This window comes from Prionailurus viverrinus, chromosome X (assembly GCF_022837055.1).
Source record: "Prionailurus viverrinus isolate Anna chromosome X, UM_Priviv_1.0, whole genome shotgun sequence".
Taxonomy (NCBI): Eukaryota; Metazoa; Chordata; class Mammalia; order Carnivora; family Felidae; genus Prionailurus; species Prionailurus viverrinus.
Window position 1 is genome coordinate 34,303,185 of NC_062579.1, and position 10,648 is coordinate 34,313,832.

Consider the following 10,648-nt stretch of genomic DNA (forward strand, 5'->3'; position numbering starts at 1 on the left):
AAAAGTAGAACGGTGACCCTGTGAAAATTAAAGCATTAAAAGTAATAAGCCTGCCATTGGCCGATAAACCACACAGACACCATGCCGTGCTATCTTGAGTATAAAGGTGACATTTTTACAGTTATTCCTATAGTAACTTCTTCAACAGCAACTGCATTTTGAACATCATGCACTCACACAGAGACTTTTTCCAGAGTTTGAGAATTTCTGAGGCTTTGTCCTTCAAGGTCCAGGTCAGGCATCCCGTTCCTAAAAATGCCCGCCCCCCCCCCCAACCTGGGTTTTTGGCTCCCACAGTATCTCCCTTTCATGCAAACGATTTCCATCATTAGTAACTGTTTACTTCTCTTTCCACCCACTAGATTATGGGCTTCCTGAAGACAAGAACCACATATTCATTTCTGAATCCCTGGTGTCTGCCAGTGGCTTGCTTTATAAATGTTTGGAGAGTTTAACAACTAATGAGCCCTATTTCTTGTCTTATCCTTTAAACCAATGAGAATACAGCTGGGAGCCAACTGAGTTAAATTAGATACATTGACTAATCCCTTCTATCCCCAAGATGCTGTAATTTTAGAACGTGCTGTTTTCTGCCTAAATCAGGAAGTGAATGAGGTTCTAAAGCAAGATAATTGTTTGGCTACATGAGAATGTGAAAAGAGAAAGAAAAGGATGTCTTCTAAGCAGAATCCTTCATTTAAAAGAGTGAGGTAAAGTGTGCCAAGGGTGGCCTGGAATTTAGGCTGGGTATATACAATGATGTATAAACAAAATTATAGAGACGTAGAAACATGAATTCTCATTGTTAGCAGAGAAGAGTCGAGAATTGAAGTCCAGAAGCAGTGACAACTGAAATTCTGACTGCAAGAAAAAATTGGAAGCCCTCCCTCCTTTTTTTTTCCTGGAAAGGAAAGCTTTGACTTCATAAAAATAAGTTCAGAACGAAGGTGAAGCTTGCTTCTTTTCAGAATCAGCGGCTCAAGGGAGGTAGAAACCATTGGTAATCAATACAGAAAAGGCAATTTAATTGGATTTTTATTGTTTTTAAAAGAGAAATGTATAGCATCAGACTTTTATGAGTTATACAAAAGGAAGAGGGAACATAAAAAATTCAATAAAGAGAACAAATAAAATATATATGCATCTCCATTCTCTCTTGTCCATAGTTACTGGAATAAGTAAAAAAGAGGATTAGAGAGAGAGAAAGAGAGAGAGGTGGGTTGGGAGAGGCTTTGGATGCACTAACAGAAGGTACAGGAGGACACCAGTAAACCCACATAAACAGAGAAACATAACTAGAAAAGACACACTCAAATAAAGACCCAGATAAAGGTTTCCATGGCTTAGAATCTCCATTTTGTGTTTTGGAATAAGCTAGCAAAGCGTTTTAAAATCATGCTTCATGTTTGACCTCGGAGATCTCCATTTTTGGCATATGAGTTTGTGAGACTGATGTTTGTGCTGTGTGTGTGTGTGTATGTGTGTGTGGGTGGGGAGGTGTGTGTGGGTGGGTGAGAGAGGGAGACAGAGACAGAGAGAAAATGACTCTCGAAAGGAATTGGCATAAAAGGTATGATGAGAACCTTTGTTCCGAGGAAGGACTGTTTTAGGAAGGGAATATTTTGAGATTTTGAATGGATTCCTTTGCAGACTTATTTTGGTTGCTGAAAGAGACAACATGGCATCGTTCACGGGAGGGTCAGAAAATAGGTTTCATTGGCTGCCATTTCTCTGGATACCCACATCATGTATTTGTCCTCACCTCACACTAGCCAGAATCCTGGAGTGGGATGGGGCTTGGGTGTTTGCATTACTGTTAACACACTGCTTCCCTCATGATCCCGTGGAAAGGGGGACACGAACCCAGCATCTAAGATTTTCCACCTTAGAAAAGAGATTCTTAACCAGAGAACCATTCGTTGACACGATGATTAATCGTGGTCCACCAACGTGTCTACAAAGTTTGCTATGGGGAACATATCTGGGTTTATTCCATGCTAAACCTTTTAATTTTTTATTCTTATGTAGCTAGATACTGGAGATATCCTCCAGATAAGCAACTTCGCACAGCTTTGTCGCCCTTATTATTACACCTTTTGAAAACATTCTACTTTCTTATTCAATTCCATAGCTATTGATTCAGAAAAAGATAGTATGTAACAGCATGGGCTTATTATTTCATGAACTTAATGTGCTCATAAATCATTGAATGTCTTCTGTCACTGACTGCTTCTCGTGTCTGTGTTATTATGTATTATTGATCCACAATGACTTTGTAATAAAATCAGTTCTCTTTTTATTCCTTCTATTGATGTTCTATTCAATACCACTTAAAACTCTGGTAACTCAATTGTATCCATTTTGTTTTGCAGACAGAACCCTTTTTGAGTTTATTCTATGGGCAAGACATTATGCTAGCCAGTGGAACGGAGTGTCTTATGGCCGGGACTCCATGCTGCAAAATGGCTTCTAGCTTTACGTGTTGATTCATAAACCTATTTCACGTCTCAGCTCACTAACATGTTTCAATTAAATGGAGCATTATTATAAAAAGTTCTTGGGGCACCGGGGTGGCTCAGTCCGTTAAGCATCCGACTTCAGCTCAAGTCATGATCTCACGGTTCGTGGGTTCGAGCCCCACGTCAGGCCCTGTGCTGACAGCTCAGAGCCTGGAGCCTGCTATAGATTCTGTGTCTCCCTCTTTCTCTGCCCCTCCTCCACTCACACTCTGTGTCTCTCTCAAAAATAAATATTTAAAAAAATTTTTTTAAAGTTCTTTAACGAGGAAAAAGCAAACTTATTTAGATGTGTGTTTCAAACAAAGCACCATCAAACAACCATCCTCTAACATTTCCCTGTTAGCCATATGGTAAAATATGACCAATACAAATGTTCATAAACTGTAGCCTTTTCCTCTCAGGATGGAAGTGGTTTATAGGAAAGGAGATATTCAAGTGTAATGTGAGATGAAAGCTTAGCTGTGCTTGTCTTACATGAGGGGGAGTCCGGGGCTTGAGTTTACTTACCTTAACAAGATGGATGAATCCTGGCTGTAGCGTTCAGAACACTGATGAGATTCTCCACCGATTCCTCCTCTCGACCTGAACCGGGCCAGGTCTTTCTTCTTTCTCTCTCTTTCCTGTTCCTCTCTCTGGAGTAGAGGTCTGCTCCATTTTACTTCTTAAAAAAAAATAATAATAATAATTCAATAGGAAAAATACAAACAATGATTTGGCTATGGTATAATGATCTGTAGAAAGTTAATTCTGATTCCACGGTATATTTTAAGCCAAAATACCATTGCTTTCTGAACTCTAAACACGGCTAAAATGACTTTTGCTTCTTTTTTTTTTCCTTAAGGCAGAAAATCATAACCACATTCTATAAGAAGATACCTAAAACACTATCTGAAACTTACTTTATTTTTTCTTAGCCTTTTAGATTGGCTAATACTGGCAGAATTTTAGATCTTTCGCCATAAGTCAAACTGAAGCAAGCATTATAAAATAAGTATTAAAATAAACAGAGAAGAAAGAAAAAAAATTATTATACTGGAGGATGAAGGCCTGTGATTAAGAATGTTTCACGGAGGAGAGAAACTTTAAGGAAATCAACTGCTTCATAGACTACCCAAAATATTTTGATGAAGAGGGAAGGAAGGAAGGATTATCGGGTTTAAGTGAAGGCATGCCAGTGTTACTGTGTTTGACGTGTGTTTGGGGAGCAAGGAATGGTTTAATGTGGTCCTGACATATGATTGGGAGTAGCTGGACACCAGGCCGGTGAAATATTTTTGAACTGAGTCTTAACCATTACTAGTGGGAATCAGAAAGACTATCAGGAGGTAAATCATCAGTGTGTATAAATACAGCCAGACATCTTCATTGATCTATATCTACAAAACCTGCCAAATCAGAAACAAAATCTTTTCTCTCCCAGACTTATTTCATTCTGAATCCTAGGCAGGGGAATGGTACATACTCATTATTGGCTCAGTTGCTTTAGACCCAAAGTATCAGCTATCTATTGTCATAAATAATGCTGCATAACAAATTTTTCTCTCTTCCCCCCACCCCGAAAATAAAACCAGAGGTCATGGATCTGTGGATCAGCTGGGTGGTTCTTCTGGTCTGGGCCAGGCTAAGATGATCGCATCTGGAAACACTCATGTGTCAGTAGTTAGTTGGCGGATCAGCTAGGCACTGGCTGGTCTGTGCGGGCCTTGCTTGAGATGGCTCTCCTCCTTGTGATTGCTCACGTCCCCAAAGGCTGGTCTGGCATTGTTCACACAGATCATCAGGGTCCAAGAGAGCAAGGAGAAGTACACAAGACCTTATAAGACCTAGGCTTGGAACTGAAACAGCACTGCATTGTATTGGCAAACCAAGTCACAGGGCTAGGCCAGTTTCATGGGATGGGGATAGAAACTTCACCTTTGAAGGGAGAAGTTTCAAAGTCAGGTTGCAAAGGCCATGGATCCAGAGGGGCATGTCCAGTTGTGCCATTTTTGCAATCAATGTACTTTGAAATAGGAGGCCTACAAGTTGAAAAGCACATCCCAGGCTAAGGAAATGTCTCCTAGGTTTGAGAGAATTATGGTATTGTTTGGCAGTGAAGAACTACATCTGGCTATGTCTTTGTTTGTTTTTCTTTCACAGTAGCATCCTGGAAAATTAAAGATCACAAAATTAACTAGATCAAGAGTGACAAGTTATATTGGAGTTAGAGTCTTGTTTTCAAATTTTTATTTAAATTCTAGTTAGTTAACATATGGTGCAATATTGGTTTCAGGAGTAGAATTCAGTGATTCATCACTTCCATACAACACCCAGTGCTCATCATAACAAGTGCCTTCCTTAGTACCCATCACCCATCTAGCCCATCCCCCACCCACCTCCCTCCATCAACTCTGTTTTCTATCTTTAAGAGTCTTCTATGTTTTTTTCTTCTCTCTCTCTTTTTTTCTTCCCCCACCCCTTCCTCCCAGAATCTTGTTTTAAAAATAAAATCCAAGAGTGCCTGGGTGGTTTAGTCCATGGAGCATGCAACTCTTGATCTCGAGGTTGTGAGTTCCAGCCCCACATTTGGCATGGAGCCTACTTAAAAAAAATATATCTCTTAGGAAATCCACTTTAAGTGTAGCTCAAAGCATACAGTGAGATAATCCCTTAGTTAAAAAAAAAGTTGTAAGAAGAGCTGAGGTTTTATGAAGAAATACACAAAACATAAAGTGCCTGGGTGGCTCAGTTGAACATCTGACTCTTGACTTTGGCTCAGGTTGTAATCTCATAGTTTGTGGGATCCAGCCCCACATCTGGCTCCATGCCAAACATGAAGCCTGCTTGGGATTCTCTCTCTCCCTCTCTCTCTGCTCCTCCTCTACTCATGCTGGCTCTCTCTCTAAAAATAAATAAACTTAAAAAAATAAATATACAGAACTTATTTTCAATCTTAATTTGAACTGGAAGTCCTAATTTCATAAATTTCAGTTTGGATACAAAGCAAAGTTCTGTAGCTTGTGATTATGCAACAGGTAGCAAAGTAGAAAAGAGACTATCTTCTCTTTTCCCTCCACACCACTGAACATCCTGGTGTTGCAATGGGCCACAGGCTGCCCAGTGTAACCGCTATTCTAAGAACAACCCGTATCCAAAGCCTTGCCTCTGCAGAGGTGTCTCTGAGGCCAAGATCTACATCTGTGACCTGGAGTGGAAGAAGGCAAAAGTGGATGAGTTCCCACGATGCGGCCACATGGTGTCAGATGAATGAGCAGCTCTCTTCTGAAGCCCTGGAAGATGCCTGTATCTGCGTGCACAAGTATGGAGTGCAAATCTGTGACAAAGAGGGTTTTTCACTTCTGAGTGCAGCTTCACCCCTTCCACGTCATCCTTATCACAAGATGTTGTCCTGTGCTGGACAGAGCTGACAGGCTCCAGACAGCTATGTGGGGTGCCTTTGGAAGACTGCAGGGCACAGTGGCTAGGGTCTACATTGGCCACATCATCATGTCCATCTATACTAAGCAGTAGAACAAGGAGCATGTGATTGAGGTCTTACGGATCCAAGATCAAGTTCCCTGGCCACCAGAAGATCCACATATCCAAGAAGTGGGGCTTTACTAACTATAATGTGGATGAATTTGAAGGCATGGTGGTGAAAAGTGGCTCATCTCAGATGGCTGTGGGGTCAAATACATCCCTGATCAGGTCCCTCTGGACAAATGGTGGGCTCTGTATTCATGAGAACCTCAGCATTGCCCCCTTCTTATTCATGCCCACCAATAAATCCTACTTCCTGTCTAACAAGGAGAGAGAGAGAGAGAGAGAGAGAGAGACTATCTTCTCAGGAAAACCACACTTCATTCTTGGGGAGATGGAAAGTGACTTTCTGCTGCCTCCTGATGGCAAATGACTCCTGATGGTCTAAAGGTATGACTCATCTTATTACCAACATAGGCTTTGTAGTCTAACTTTGTTTTCAATAACTGTTTGACTAATAAATCTTGATTTTGATAAGAGAAGCTACCAGACTCAGCTTTTCCAAACACCACTTGTATCGATGCAATGGATACTGTTCCAGTAGTGTAAGGAATAGAGAAAGCAGGCTCATAGCTCTGGTGTTAATCCTCTATGCCCTTGATTCTCTAGAAATCGGCACCTTGATTTCCTCAACTATTAAATATGGATGCCTTAAATTTTTCTTACATAAAGGTTATAAGTACAAATGATATCACATTGAAAAAGTGCTTCATGCATTGTTAGGAGATTAAATTAGATTGAAGGTAGTTTTTTTATTATTAAAAATTTTTAATGTTTACTTATTTTTGAGAGAGAGAGGCAGAGTGTGAGTGGGAGAGGGGCAGAAAGAGAGGGAGACACAGAATCCCAAGCAGGCTCCAGGCTCTGGGCTGACAGCACAGACACACAACTCGAACTCACAACTCGAACTCACAAACCGTGAGATCATGACCTGAGCCGAAGTCAGATGCTTAACCGACTAAGCCACCCAGGCGCCCCAGAACAAAGGTAGTTTTGGTGTCAAAAGCCTTTGAATTTCGCATACTTCTTGACCCAAGAATTCCACTTTTAGGGAATTATTTTAAGGAAAGAATCCTGGATGTACACAAAGCTTTAGTTGCAAAGACTCTTATTCTTCTGATTTCATGACAGCAAAAATACTGAAAATGACAAACATGACCCAGATTAGGGGTCTGGATAAATAAGTTATAGTAGATCCATACATGGAAGTGGTAAATAGCAGTGAGAAATGAGAATCTGGAGAATTTTTATGAATATATACTGAATAGTCTCCATGTCACTAAATGAAAAAGCATGCAAAAATAATATGTTCACCACAATTACATTTTTGAATTAAATATGTGTATAAAAAGACTGAGAGAATATGCTCTAAAATGTTATCAGTGGTTATCTATGTTGGAGATAGAAATGGATTTCATTTTCTTATTTTTGCTTAACACTATTTTCTCCATGTATTGCTTTTATATGATAACGTTTATTGTTTTTTTCCTTATTACAGAGGTTTGTGGAATAAAATTTATAAGTATAAAGCATCTTTTATACTTACTTCTTGAATCAGGACACGGTAATAATGAGAACTCAAATTCAAAAGTCTGCATCTTTAAGAGCTTTGCCAAGTGACATTTGTCCTTGTCACAGAGAAAACACTTTTCTATTTATGTTTACAGCATTGAAAAATGCACAGTATCCTACAGCACAAGGAGGGAGATTTATAATAAAGCCCTTCATCTCGGTGCATGAGGATACCTGTAAATCATTCAACAGACTCACATTAAGTATAAGCCTCAAAGCAGCAGATGTATCAAACAAACAATAAAATTTGAGTGTGTCTGCACTATCTGCACCTTTGTTTCTCTGTGTAAGCATGAAGGTCTTGCTAAACTCTCTATTCCAGAGCCATCTCATTGTTCATTCAACATATATTTACTTGGGGACTATATTATCACCTGAGCCTGGTACCATGATTCTGGGCAATCAGGTTGCCAGTGATTTCTTGGAATCAGAATCCTTGCAAACACTCAGCAATGCCTCTAGCATAGGGTAGGTCTTATAGGTAATGTCAAATAAGCAAAATACATTAGCTCTGCCCTCAGGAAATGTATTTTCTGGTTAAAAAAAAGAAAAAAGAACCCATACATTGCATGACCAGGGAAGAAATGCCATTCATCCCTCCTTTCAACCACATTTATTTGGAACTTATTGATTGGCACCTTGCCAGACAGAGTGCAGAGGATATATGGAACAAATTTAGAATATAATTCAGAGTCAACTTTTGCCAAATGGTGTAATTTAGAATGGGGGGAGAGTAATATTAACCCCCACAAAATTTGTTTCAGAGCTGGAAGGGGCTTTGGGAGCATCTCGTCCAAACAAACCTAGCATGATTTCATAGAGGTAGAAATTGCATAGGTGGGGAAGGTTTCCTAGTAGAAAGAAAACTTGGGATGGGGTTGAAATGAGGGATAGAATTTGAAGGAAAGAATGACAGAAGAGTGTTCTACCAGAGGAAGAAACAAACAAAGGTTCTGAACTAGGCAAGGATATGATGTATCAGTGAGCCTAAGAAATAAGAACAGAAGCTGAATGAGCATCTACACAAGGTTCAAACACAGAGAGAAAGGTTCTCTGCTGATTCACAACAAACACCAGGCTTTAGAGAATGGAGCTCTACAGAGCTCTACAGAGCAGGGAGGACATTATTCTCCCTGAAAAGAGAGATGGAGAGTAGATCAACAGTCCCCAGTAGCTGCTCACCTGTACTCCTAAAGACAAACAAAGAAACATACAAAAATAACAACAAACCAACAAAAACTAAGGATTAAACATAAAACGAGCAATTATTAAAAGCCATAAGCTGGGGAGGGGAAGGGGAAAGCCCTGCAGTTTCTCCAGCTATACAGATATTTCTAAGATGATGCTTTTGAAGCAGGAGTCAAAAGAATGGGGCATAAATTCTAGCTCTACCACTTACCACAGCACTAAGCCCTCTTGAGCTCATTTTAAAATGGAATAATTGGAGCACCTGGGTGGCTCGGTTAGGCATCCAACTCTTGACTTTGGTTCAGGTTATGATCCCACACTTTGTGAGTTCTAGGCCTGCCTTGGGGTCTGCTCTGTGTCAGCATGGAGCCTGATTGGAATTCTCTCTCCCTCTCTCTCTGCCCCTAACCCCACTCATGCTCTCTCTCTCTCTCTCTCTCTCTCTCTGTCTCTCTCAAAATAAATAAATAAACTTAAAAAAAGTTTTTAATATTTTTCATCTTTATTCATTTTTGAGAGAGAGAGTGACAGAGCATGAACAGGGAAGGAACAGAGAGAGAAGGAGACACAGAATCCAAAGCAGGGTCCAGGTTCTGAGCTGTCAACGCAGAGCCCAACACGGGGCTCAAACCCACGAACTGGGAGATCATGACCTGAGCCGAAGTCGGATGCTTAACCAACTGAGCCACCCAGGTGCCCCCCAAATTTTTTTTAATTGCATGATCATATTTCCACTTCTAGCCAGGGTAGAGCAAGAGGGACCATATTTATATTCCTGCCTGAAACAACCACAGAAGACAGACAAAATATTTGAAAGAACAGTGTTCAAGTCACTGAAAATCAGACAGTGAACAATGATCCTTGATATAAGGAAAGATATGAGATGAAATTTATGATTACCCCATCTTACTGTTTGTGTTTCCAGGTTGTGGTGCAGAAAGGGGAATACTAGGCAGAGTTTCATGGTCTCCCTGAGTTGGGGAGAGAAATCTGAGAGTCTGGGGGACCAAGGCAACTAGTAATAGCTGGTCCGAGTACCAGAGAGGAGAGAGGTGAACAAAGAGAGGGTTCTGTAAAGATCTGTAAAGAGTTCCACTCAACTACTTAGGAGGATATTGATCAAACCATGTGTGTGAATAAACCAGCTGAGGATGGGGAATGAACCATCAGGGAGAATCAGAGAAAACTGTGCCTAACACTCACACTGAGCCAGGATAATATGTTATCACCAGCCAGGCTGGGAAAAGTCACTATTCATGCAGCATTGGGTAGAGTACACAGGAAGTTCTTGCCTTACTAGTAGGGAATAATTAGCCCTAGATTTAAGTAAGAAATTATAAAACACTATCTGAAATGACTGAACTGTTTTCAAATAATGTAACTACATCCCTGAAAAAAAAACTCAAGAATATTTATAGGAATATAAAAATATCCAGAACCCAACAAGTTAAAATTCACAATGGCTGGCATCAAATCAAAGATTGCAAGGCAAGAAAACAAACAAACAAAAACTGGAAAATAAGACCCATAGTGAGAAGACTAATCAATCACTCAATCAATCAACCAAATACAACCCAGAGTTGGCATAGATGTTAGAATTATCAGGAAAAAACTCTAAAATAGTTATCATTACTGTATTCTATATGTAGAAACATGAAAATTTTTAGAAGATCAAACTTCCATGTCTGAGAAAACACTCAAAGTACCATGAAAACTATCATGTCTGAGAGGAAAAAAAAAGTAAACAAACAAACAAAAATACTAAATGGTATTAACAAGAAGTTAGAAATAGCAGGAGTAAAGACCAGTGAATATTAGGACATAGCAGTAGAAATTATCAAAATGAAAAA

At 39.9% G+C, this 10,648-nt stretch overlaps 1 pseudogene; it reads left to right on the forward strand.

Moving 5' to 3' along the window:
• Positions 1-81: 81 nt before the first annotated feature.
• LOC125156948 (60S ribosomal protein L10-like) lies at positions 82-6,678 on the forward strand (annotated as a pseudogene).
• The last annotated feature ends 3,970 nt before the right edge of the window (positions 6,679-10,648 follow it).